The sequence below is a fragment of the Bison bison genome, unplaced genomic scaffold (assembly GCF_000754665.1).
Source record: "Bison bison bison isolate TAMUID 2011002044 unplaced genomic scaffold, Bison_UMD1.0 scf7180017864260, whole genome shotgun sequence".
Classification (NCBI taxonomy): Eukaryota; Metazoa; Chordata; class Mammalia; order Artiodactyla; family Bovidae; genus Bison; species Bison bison.
This window is the reverse complement of record NW_011494832.1, coordinates 7,310,577-7,322,288: the sequence shown is the minus strand read 5'-3', so window position 1 is coordinate 7,322,288 and position 11,712 is coordinate 7,310,577.

Genomic DNA, 11,712 nt, shown 5'->3' with positions numbered 1-11,712 from the left:
TTCACAATTTGTATGGAAATACAAAAAAAAAAAAAAACCTCGAATAGCCAAAGCAATCTTGAGAAAGAAGAATGGAACTGGAGGAATCAACCTGCCTGACTTCAGACTATACTACAAAGCAACAGTCATCAAGACAGTATGGTACTGACACAAAGACAGAAATATAGATCATTGGAAGAAAGCCAAGAGATAAATCCATGCACCTATGGACACCTTATCTTTGACAAAGGAGGCAAAAATATACAATGGAGAAAGGACAATCTCTTTAACAAGTGGTGCTGGGAGAACTGGCCTACCATCTGTAAAATAAAAAACTAGAACACTTTCTAACACCATACACAAAAATAAACTCAAAATGAATTAAAGATCTAAATGTAAGACCAGAAACTATAAAACTCCTAGAAGAAAACATAGGCAAAACACTCTCTGACATAAATCACAGCAAGATCCTCTATGACCCACCTCCTAGAGTAATGGAAATAAAAGCAAAAATAAACAAATGGGACCTAATTAAACTTAAACGCTTTTGCACAATGAAGGAAACTATAAGCAAGGTGAAAAGACAGCCTTCAGAGTGGGAGAAAATAATAGCAAATGAAGCAACTGACAAAGAATTAATCTCAAAAATAAACAGCTCATGCAGCTCAATACCAGAAAAATAAATGACCCAATCAAAAAATGGGTCAAAGAACTAAACAGACATTTCTCCAAAGAAGACATACAGATGGCTAACAAACACATGAAAAGATGCTCAACATCACTCATTATCAGAGAAATGCAAATCAAAACTACAATGAGGTATCCTCTCATGCAGGTCAGAATGGCTGCTATCAAAAAGTCTACAAACAATAAGTGCTAGAGAGGGTGTGGAGAAAAGGGAACTCTCTTACACTGTTGATGGGAATGCCAACTATTACAGCCATTATGGAGAACAATGTGGAGATTCCTTTAAAAACTGAAAATAGAACTGCCATACAACCCAGCGATCCCACTGCTGGGCATACACACTGAGGAAACAAGAATTAAAAGAGACACATGTACCCCAATGTTCATCGCAGCCCTGTTTACAATAGCTAGGACGTGAGACAGCAAAAGAGACACAGATATAAAGAACAGACTTTTGGACTCTGTGGGAGAAGGTGAGGGTGGGATGATTTGAGAGAATAACATTGAAACATGTGTATTACCCTAGGTGAAATAGATCACCAGTCCAGGTTCGATGCACAAAACAGGGCACTCAAAGCCGGTGCACTGGGACAACCCAGTGGAATGCGATGGAGAGGAACGTGAGAGGAGGGTTTGGAATGGGGAACACATGTACACCCATAGCTAGTTCATGTCAATGTATGGCAAAAATCACATTATTATAAAGTACTTAGCCATCAATTAAAATAAATAATTAATTTAAAAAACTTATCAGTATAAGTGACATTACAAAGAACACTACAGAAAAGTGCAAGTTTTAAAGTCTACAATAAAGAGAATAAAATTTTTGTATAAAATTTCCTTGGCAAGTTTTCCTTTTCAGTTTTTGTCTAAAAACTGAAAGAAAGAAAGGAGGGAAGGAGGGTGTAGGGAAGAAACACCAAAAAGAATTGTTCTTTAATTTATTCATTAAAGTAAAACATTTCTTCAAATTATAGGTCTTGCTCGTTATCCTTAAGTGGCAAGGAGTAAAAATAGTCAATGTAGATACTTATTTTTCTTCAAGAAAAAACTCGATATTTTCTTTCATTGACCTTACTTTCTTTGTCACCTTGGGGCCTCTGTAAAGCTGATACCAAGTTGGATCTAGATATGCAAATGATTTATGGGAGAAATGCATGTAAAAGATGAATAGGGGAGGGAGCCATGGGAGACCCCTCAGATGGATGTGTCACTGATGCCTGACACTGGACACACATGACAGGAGGAAGAGAAGGACGGATTGGGAAGGAGGAACTTTCTACTGCGGTGGAGCCTAAAACAGTCTTGGTAGGGCCTGTCTTTGAGCACTGGTTGTCCATTAGGGAAGTCCTGGGTACAGGCAGAAACAGGCCTGCTCTACACCGGTGTTGTTCCCAGTGAACGGCCAGGAACCATCCCGTGTACATGCAGCCTTGGCAGTTTGAGCTGATGAAAGTAAGAAAACAGCTGCTGAAGGCTGTCCTGTCAGCAGATAGCCACCTTGCAGCACATTCTTTTGAAGAGAGTTCCGAGTTATGTGACTCCATAACTACACATCTTTTTTTCTCACCTGCTCTTTTCATGTCTTTTTTCTCTCTTATACTTATTTTGTATAAGCACCAGTCAATAGGAAATATTTTCTCTTTGTATTTATCTGACTGAATATTTATAACCTCATCCCACTTTTGGTTCATTGCTGACAACATAGTATACTGTAGCCCCCAGCCAAAAGGGGGATTTAATGGAAGTGATGTTTCAGACTTCTGACTCATTGAACTTTAGCAATTTGGTGGCTATTTTAATGTGAAAAATGTGATTGATTTACAATTTTCAAACCTTTGTTTCCCATGCCTAGACAGAAATGCTTCTTCTTAACATGGGAATTTATTACCACACATGTGTAGGAAGTAAATGCGGACTGACTGTGGTGAGTTCCCTTAGCCCACATAATTACAGAAAAGCTGTTGAAAACAACCTCAGCCGTGAAGTTGAAATAAATTATTTTACCTTGATTAAGTCTTAAATTCTTTAGCTTAAAAACACATGGTATAATTTGATAGACGATTGCAATGGGGTTTATGATTGACAAACTTTATGAAGGACTATTAAGGAATATCTCTTTGGTAGAATTGCTGCAGGTTGTTGTAGGGGCTTTAATTTTAGGTAAAAGAAACTATGTATTATAAAAGGATTTATTACACAAGAGCTCTCAACTAAGGACAGTGAAAAATCTTGATGGACCTTAACAGAAAAGCCTAGGAAGGTTAAAATACCCATTTAAATAACTTGGGATGATTTGATTTTTAATCATGGAGAAAGAATCAAGAATTGTTTTTTGGTCCAATAAGAGGTTAGCTCTGAGATATGATAAAAACTACATAAAAATATTGAAACACAAAAATTTTTGCATGTACTTGGAGTATTTTAATTGTTAGACATAAAAATGGATAAGAATAGAGATATGATCATTTCTGGACAGATGATTCAAAAACTTGTGCTATGCACATGTGAAAAGGATATCATCACAGAGGATATCTCTTTGTTTTCTTGGCAAATGGTGTGAAGTTTTTGAGAAAAATATGTTCACTCATCTAGTATTTAGGTCTTAAGTCTTCATCAATATAATATTCAACAAGGTGTAGCCCATAATTCTCTCTCTGTTTCCCTGTTTTCCTCCTGCCCTCAATCTTTCCCAGCATCAGGGTCTTTTTCCAGGTGATGATGATAATACTCTAAAATTTGGGGCGGTTGCCATTTTATGGACAAATTAGTCAAAATGTTTACAGTATAACAACATGCTCTACCCACTGCAGTAGTCTTACTCAGAGAATTCCAGGGACAGAGGAGCCTGGTGGGCTACAGTTCATGGACTCACAAAGAGTTAGACACAACTAAATGACTAACACTTCACCTTTCATAACAAAATGTGCATGCTGATACGGGCAGTATCTTTACCACTAATGGTAATTTCTTAGGTAAATAGTTAACTTATTACTACAAGATCATTTCGAATGGCAGAATTCATGAATCTTGTTAGACCACCTTTGTATTTTGAGATAAACAAATTAACTTTGAGATTAACAAAAAAATTCTCTAAATATAGCCAGGGGCTTCCCTGGTGGCTCAGACAGTAAAGAGTCTGCCTGCAGTACAGGGGACCAGGGTTCGACCCTGGGTCAGGAAGATCCCCTGGAGAAGGAAATGGCAACCCCATTCCAGTATTCTTGCCTGGAAAATCCCATGGTTGGAGGAGCCTAGCAAGCTACAGTCCATGGGGTCGCAAAGAGTTGGACACGACTGAGTGACTTCACTTTCACTTTCACAGACTTCTTTCTTTATTCTGCTTCCTGGTCAGTCAATCATTTACATGAAACTGTTAGAAGTAAGTCTTGTTAGGGGCATGAAGAGATAAAAACAGGGAATTGACTGTGCCATCTAACTTATTACAGTTTCCAATAGGTTTTTCATCTATTTTATAATGACAGTTAAAATATGATGTCCTTCTTGCTGTCTGTCTGGTTCACTAAACTGTAAGTTTTTTGAAGACAAGGACTCAGTTTTATATTTAATCACTGAATGATGTTACTTAACTGATTTTCTTGGCTGATGTATAACCTTAAAGAGTCTGTATTTTAATAATCTCAAATATATGAATTAATATTTACAAATATGAAATAACTAGGTTTTTAAAATGGTATAGAGAAACATTGGTTTAGATGATTACAATAGTTCTCTAACTCTACCAAATCACAGTTTAAAATATCTATTTGGAAAATGACCAAATATTTTTCAAAATGTGGATTAACTCCCTCAACAAGAGAAGTCATATTAATGTAAGCATTTATTTTGTTAGGAATATCATTCTTAAATTTTCTCTAATTAAAAAAGAAATATTTTGGTAAGACTATTTAAATAAGTTGGGGTAAACAAATATATATATCCACCTCCTGTAACCATTTCTGCTAACAGCTGAAAGTATATCTTCTAAAATCTATTCACATTTAAAGTTATTTTTAAAATCCAACAATAAAAGAAGATGTTCCACAACATATTGTTTTGCAAATTGTTAAAAAAAAAATCCTGATACATTTTGTCTTTTCTGACATTATTCATAACTCACTCTCATTCTCAGTTTTGCATGATATTGTGTTTAATGAGTTTTCATGATTTATTTTAATCAAATTCCTATTTAATGATTTATTGTTTAAATCTCATTTGGTTGAATGTAACTGACATCTGCATGGGGTTGGTTAAGGTAAAAGAATTAATTAGACTGTTCCTGAGATATCACATCTAATCCCAGGAAGAGCTGAAAGAGTCAAATCTAGGAGAATGAGAGGAGAGAACTACTAGCTTTGGTGGTCAGGGTTGCAAAGCAGCAGCGTGATTTATAGCACCCAGTCTTCAATGGGCAGTTCTTCCAGAAAAGGGACTCACAAAACACTTAATAGGTGGTTTTTCACAATATTTAAATTGATTGCAATTCTTTAAATTGATTGCAATACTAATACAGGCAATATTATAATCACAGATGTAATGAACATCAGATCAATACCGGCTACATAATTTGCATGGCCCAGTGCAAGCAGAAAACGTGAGGCATCTTGTTGAGATGTTAAAAGAATTTCAAAATGGATGACAAGGAAGCATTGACTAAGCCAATTTCTGAACACAGAGTCCTCTGTGACAGTACAGATACATGCTCATGAAACTATCCCTGGATCTGAACTGTCTGCCAGAATTACATAAGATATTTTTATAAATCTTCCTAAAAATTGAAAAGTAAAGAACAATAAGTAAAATTCATATGAGTTAGTATGCATTTATCTGTCCTCTTCCAAAATTATTTTTCTACACAAGCTTGAAACCATTATATATAGGACACTTTTTCTAGCTAGATAGGCTTCACAATGGAAAGTTAATATGGTAAAATAAAAATATTTTTCATTTAAAATTTAAAATTTAATTTTGCTCATGCAGGTCAAAGCATATTTATTCCTAGGAGTAATTATCTCCCCAGTTGAATTCTTATGTCATTATAAATCAATGTTGTCATTTGATAGTCAGTATAGGAGCAATTTTATGGTTGGTTTAGCCGATGAAATATTTAATAGTAAATTATTCAAGGCATGTGGATGTTCTATTGTTAGTAAATAAACACACCTGAGAAAACTAGTTCAATAATCTAGTTACGTTAGCTATTGTGTCTTTTAAATTCAGCCTATTTGTTGACAATCAGAGCTGTTTATTTTACTTGAAAGTCTTATATATCTGTAAATTAAAAGCAAATGTTTATGTAAATCTATGACGTGCTTCTGTTTATTAAAGACTGTTGTGGTGCCATAACTCAACCAACATCTGGCTCCCCACACTCAAAAGAGTAGCAGCACTTACATAGTGGGGAGCTATTAAATAAATGAAGGGCAACAATCTGGAAACTGACTGAAAAAATGATTTCTAGAGGGTGAATAATCATCCTAATTATCTAGATTTGGAGGTATATGTGTGACTTTCTTTAAACCATGGAAATTTTTTTAATAACTTATTTTTAATAACAAAATTATTTTATTTGAATTTTCTTCAGAGAATCTTTGACTCTTTGTTTTCTTTCCCATGAATTACGTTCAGAATTCTCACTGAAAAGTAACAAGGTACTCGAAAGCAATAAATGAAATACTACTTACTTAACAAGTTATACTTTTAATCAAGTTTAAGGAAATTATATGTAGTATATCTGAACCCTATATGCAATTTAAGTTATGGCAGTCTTATGTCATTTTTCAAAGCAGCTCTTGAGAGGCAAGCAAATTAATACAACTTTGAAAAACTGTATTTTCTCTTTGGTTAGTACAGTGTTTTCTAGATGTGGCTGCTCTCTATGGAGATTATTCATATGCAAAGAAAATTTAGTATAAGTAACAGCAGTTTTACAAAGAAAGAATGGTTTGGGAAAGTAATGAGAAAATACAGAGAATTCACTAAGCCACACAACATGGAAACATTGGTGTAAATATTTTAATCAAAGATCTGAAGATCATTGAATTCAGGTATCATTCAGTTCTAGATCTTAGACAACAAAATATCACCTGTTGACTTAAAAATATAACATCGTGTACAATCACTGTTTTTATACATAGAATCAGTTCATTGACGCCTGGTTCATTGCTACTCCTTCCTTCCCCAGCTTCCCCTCACCCCGTATATATGTGTGTGAGCTCCTTAGCAATGCGTTAAGGACCCAAACCAGGGCTGCCTTGCATAGTTCCTGGAATATCAAGGTGCTAACAGCCTCTTTCTTTAAAGAAAACATTTTATAGCTGTTAATATAGAGGTTCAGCAAGGGTTAGGGACTTATCCAAAGGTATGCAAACTATGTCTAACAAATAAATCTAGGGTCACTGCCCACTGTGTCTCACCAAGCTGTCCGCTAGTGTGGAAGTCTCGACAGTTAAACGGTTACCAGTATTATATACGAGTCGAGAAGATAGGAGCTCAACAGCACTAGAGGACTGCCAGGCTATCAACCACATAAATTCTGCTCTAGAACATTGTTGTCAGTGTGGATTGGAATCTAAAACTGGTTTTTTTAATTTGCTAATTTGGATGAATATTTTTTTGAAACCTTCATTGCATGCTAAGTATTCCTTAGGTTTTTTTTTTCAAAAGTTAAAGTTCTTTGTATTACCAAATGGAGTTGATATTTCAAAATTAGTTCACTTAATTTAACATAGTCAAGGTCCTAGGAGGTATGTCAGATTTGATTCAGATCATGTCATGATTCAAGATCATGTCAGATTTGATTCAGAAATCTGAGTTTAATAAAAAATAAGATAATCTCTAAAACTTCGTTGTATGATTCCAGACAGTATACAGTAGCTACTCTGTCACCAGCTTAGCAAATGTCAACACTTACCTAAATTTATTATGTGAAAGGTTTTTGACATCCTTTGAACCATACTTGAATTTATTATATTATGACAGTAGGAGAGTGTATAGTATACTCAACCACAGCATCATTTTGTACAAGTGTAAACTGAGGAGAAGAAATGGCCATCTACTCTAGTATTCTTGCCTGGGAAATCCCATGGACAGAGCTGCCTGGAGGGCATGGGGTCACAAACAACTGGACATGATTTAGCGACTAAACAACAAACTGAGGTTTAAAGGTATAGTTTTGGGGTTAAGAGTGTGAGCTCTGGTTTTGGATGACCTGAGATTGGTCTCAACTCAACTACTTGAGTGGACATGGAGAAGCAAAGTAAACTCAATTTCCTAATCCGTAAAGTAAGTCTCTGCTGCTGCTACTAAGTCACTTCAGTCGTGTCTGACTCTGTGCGACCCCACAGACGTCAGTCCACCAGGCTCCCCCGTCCCTGGGATTCTCCAGGCAAGAACAATGGAGTGGGTTGCCATTTCCTTCTCCAATGCATGAAAGTGAAAAATGAAAGTGAAGTCGTTCAGTCGTGTCCAACTCTTAGTGACCCCATGGACTGCAGCCTACCAGGCTCCTCCATCCATGGGATTTTCCAGGCAAGAGTACTGGAGTGGGTTGCCATTGCCTTCTCCGAAAGTAAGTCTCTAGTGAAGTTTAAATGACATAATGGTTTGAATGCGGGAATCCTACACTAGTGCCCTACGTTGGTTGGCTATTTCTCCTCCTCAGTGATTTGCACAGGTTACAGAGCAGAGCTAGGTTTTGAACCTTTGTGTTGAAGCCCGAGATTGACTGGGCTTCTCTGTTACTGCTACTTCTGTCCCCGTTGTCCCAAGATTCCCAACAGGATTATGTATCTCCAGACATTTGAGGAGCGGGTTTCTGAATACAGAATGAATCTCAGTTTCCTCATTAGAAGGGCACAGGATCTTATGGTCACATAAAACTGTGACCCTTCTGCTTTTATTTTTTCTTTTATATATTAACCATTTTTCTTGAAATATATTTATTAACCATTTTCTTATTGAAGTACAGTTAATTTACAATGTTTGTTAGTTTCAGATGTGCATTCTGTTATCCATGTATATACATATTTTTTTTCAGATTCTTTTTCCTTATAGGTTATTATGAAATATTAAGTAGAGTTCCTGTGCTATACATTATGCTCTTGTTATTTATTTTATATGTAAGTAGTGTGCATATGTTTAGGCACCCCACTCCAGTACTCTTGCCTGGAAAATCCCATGGATGGAGGAGACTGGTAGGCTGCAGTCCAGTCCATGGGGTCGCTGAAGAGTCAGACAGGACTTCACTTTCGCTTTTCACTTTCATGCATTGGAGAAGGAAATGGCATCCCGTTCCAGTGTTCTTGCCTGGAGAATCCCAGGGACGGGGGAGCCTGGTGGGCTGCCGTCTCTGGGGTCGCACAGAGTTGGACACAACTGACACGACTTAGCAGCAGTAGCAGCAGCAGAAGCAACTTAGAAGCAGCAGCAGCAGCAGTGTGCATGTTAATCCCAGACTCCTAATTTATCCCTTCCCACCCTTTCCCCTTTGGTAACCATTAGTTTGCTTTCTATGTCTGCGGGTGTATTTGTTTTGTATGTAGGTTCACTTTTCTCCTTTTAATTGTTTTATCTGCTTGTAAATAAATGTATGACATAACAATATTGAAAGTTCCCCTAAATTCTGGGCAAGGAAACAAATAACCAAAGTCCACAAAATAAAGCACAGTCGTTTAATCTAGAGCTCTATTCAAACTGGTTTGAAATATGACTGTGAACAACCAGAAAATCAGGCTTCTAACTTTGACATTGAAAAATACAGTTCTAAAAAGTATGTCTGATATCTTCTTACAACCCATTAAAAAAAGGCATGTGATTTGATGACATCCTTGTTCATTTTTCAGTCTACTATAACTACATTTCTATTATATACTTAAGTAAAAGGATAATGAATATTTCTGATATAGCCATGTTTAAGTAACATATGCTTTTAGAAAAAAAAATACATTTAACAGGTTAATTATACTGTACTGGGTACTGACTGAATGTGATATGATGGGATATGTATGAACTTTATAATTAATTATATGATTATTCATTGAGCAGATTTCCTTACAAATAATAACTGGAAGAGTAATCATGTATTCGAAGTTCATTTTATAAATTGTAGAGAAATTTTGTTTGAATTAAACAAACATTTATTTTACATTAAGGATTATTTATTTCATTATCCATATACAGTATTAAGAGAGAGAATGTATTAATTTGTTCCAGGGAGGATGGAGGGAGACTCACTAGACCAATGTCTGTTTTACCTGCTTATACTGAGAATATGCCATGAAAAGAATAATTATGCATCCAATCCTCTTTAGAAAGTTTCACTAAGGAAAATAAAAGTTTTGAATGTGTGAAACCACAGGAATTAATCATATGACATTTTTTCTGCTTGTTAAAATATCCCATCTAAATAGAAAGACTTTTAAAAGGCAAGATTAGGAATCCCACATACCTAATATTAAGAGACTTAGTAACTAAATCTTAGGTATAGAAGAATGCTACTGACATCACAAAAGCCTTTTTTAATTGTGCTAATGATTTTTCATGCTCTAAATGTAGGAGGAATTAGTAGGAAGTACAGTTACTTACTGTAACTTACTGTAAAAACAAGACCAGGAGCTGACTGTGGCTCAGATCATGAACTCCTTATTGCCAAACTAAGACTTAAATTGAAGAAAGTGGGGAAAACCACTAGACCATTCAGGTATGACCTAAATATTAATCCCTTATGATTATACAGTGGAAGTGAGAAATAGATTTAAGGGGCTAGATCTGGTAGAGTGCTTGATGAACTATGGACGGAGGTTCGTGACATTGTACAGGAGACAGGAAACAACACCATCCCTAAGAAAAAGAAATGCAAAAAGCAAAATGGCTGTCTGAAGAGGCCTTACAAATAGCTGTGAAAAGAAGAGAAGTGAAAAGCAAAGGAGAAAAGAAAAGATATACCCATTTGAATGCAGATTTCCAAAGAATAGCAAGGAGAGATAAGAAAGCCTTCCTCAGTGATCAGTGCAAAGAAATAGAGGAAAACAATAGAATGGGAAAGACTAGAGATCTCTTCAAGAAAATTAGAGATATCCAGGGAACATTTCATGCAAAGATGGGCTCAATAAAGGACAGAAATGGTATGGACCTAACAGAAGTAGAAGATATTAAGAAGAGGTGGCAAAAATACATACAAGAACTGTACAAAAAAGATCTTCATGACCCAGACAATCACGATGGTGTGATCACTCACCTAGAGCCAGACATTTTGGAATGTGAAGTCAAGTGGACCTTAGGAAGCATCAATATGAACAAAGCTAGTGGAGGTGATAGAATTTCAGTTGAGCTATTTCAAATCCTAAAAGATGATGGTGTGAAAACTCAATATGCCAGCAAATTTGGAAAACTCAGCAGTGGCCACAGGACTCGAAATGGTCATACTCACTCCAATCCCAAAGAAAGGCAAGGCCAAAAAATGCTCAACTACCACACAATTGCACTCATATCACATGCTAGCAAAGTAATGCTCAAAATATTCCAAGCCAGGCTTCAGCAATACATGAACCGTGAACTTCCAGATGTTCAAGCTGGTTTTAGAAAAGGCAGAGGAACCAGAGAGCAAATTGCCAACACCTGCTGGATTGTCAAAAAAGCAAGAGAGTTCCAGAAAAACATCTATTTCTGCTTTATTGACTATGCCAATGCCTTTGACCGTATGGATCACAATAAGCTATGGAAAATTCTGAAAGAGATGCAAATACCAGACCACCTGACCTGCCTCTTGAGAAATCTGTATGCGGGTCAGGAAGCAACAGTTAGAACTGGACATGGAACAACAGACTGGTTCCAATAGGACAAGGAGTACTTCAAGGCTGTATATTGTCACCCTGTTTATTTAACTTATATGCAGAGTACATCATGAGAAACGCTGGGATGGATGAAGCACAAGCTGGAATCAAGATTGCCAGGAGAAATATCAATAACCTCAGATATGTAGATGACACCACCCTTATGGCAGAAAGTGAAGAAGAACTAAGAACCTCTTGATGAAAGTGAAAGAGG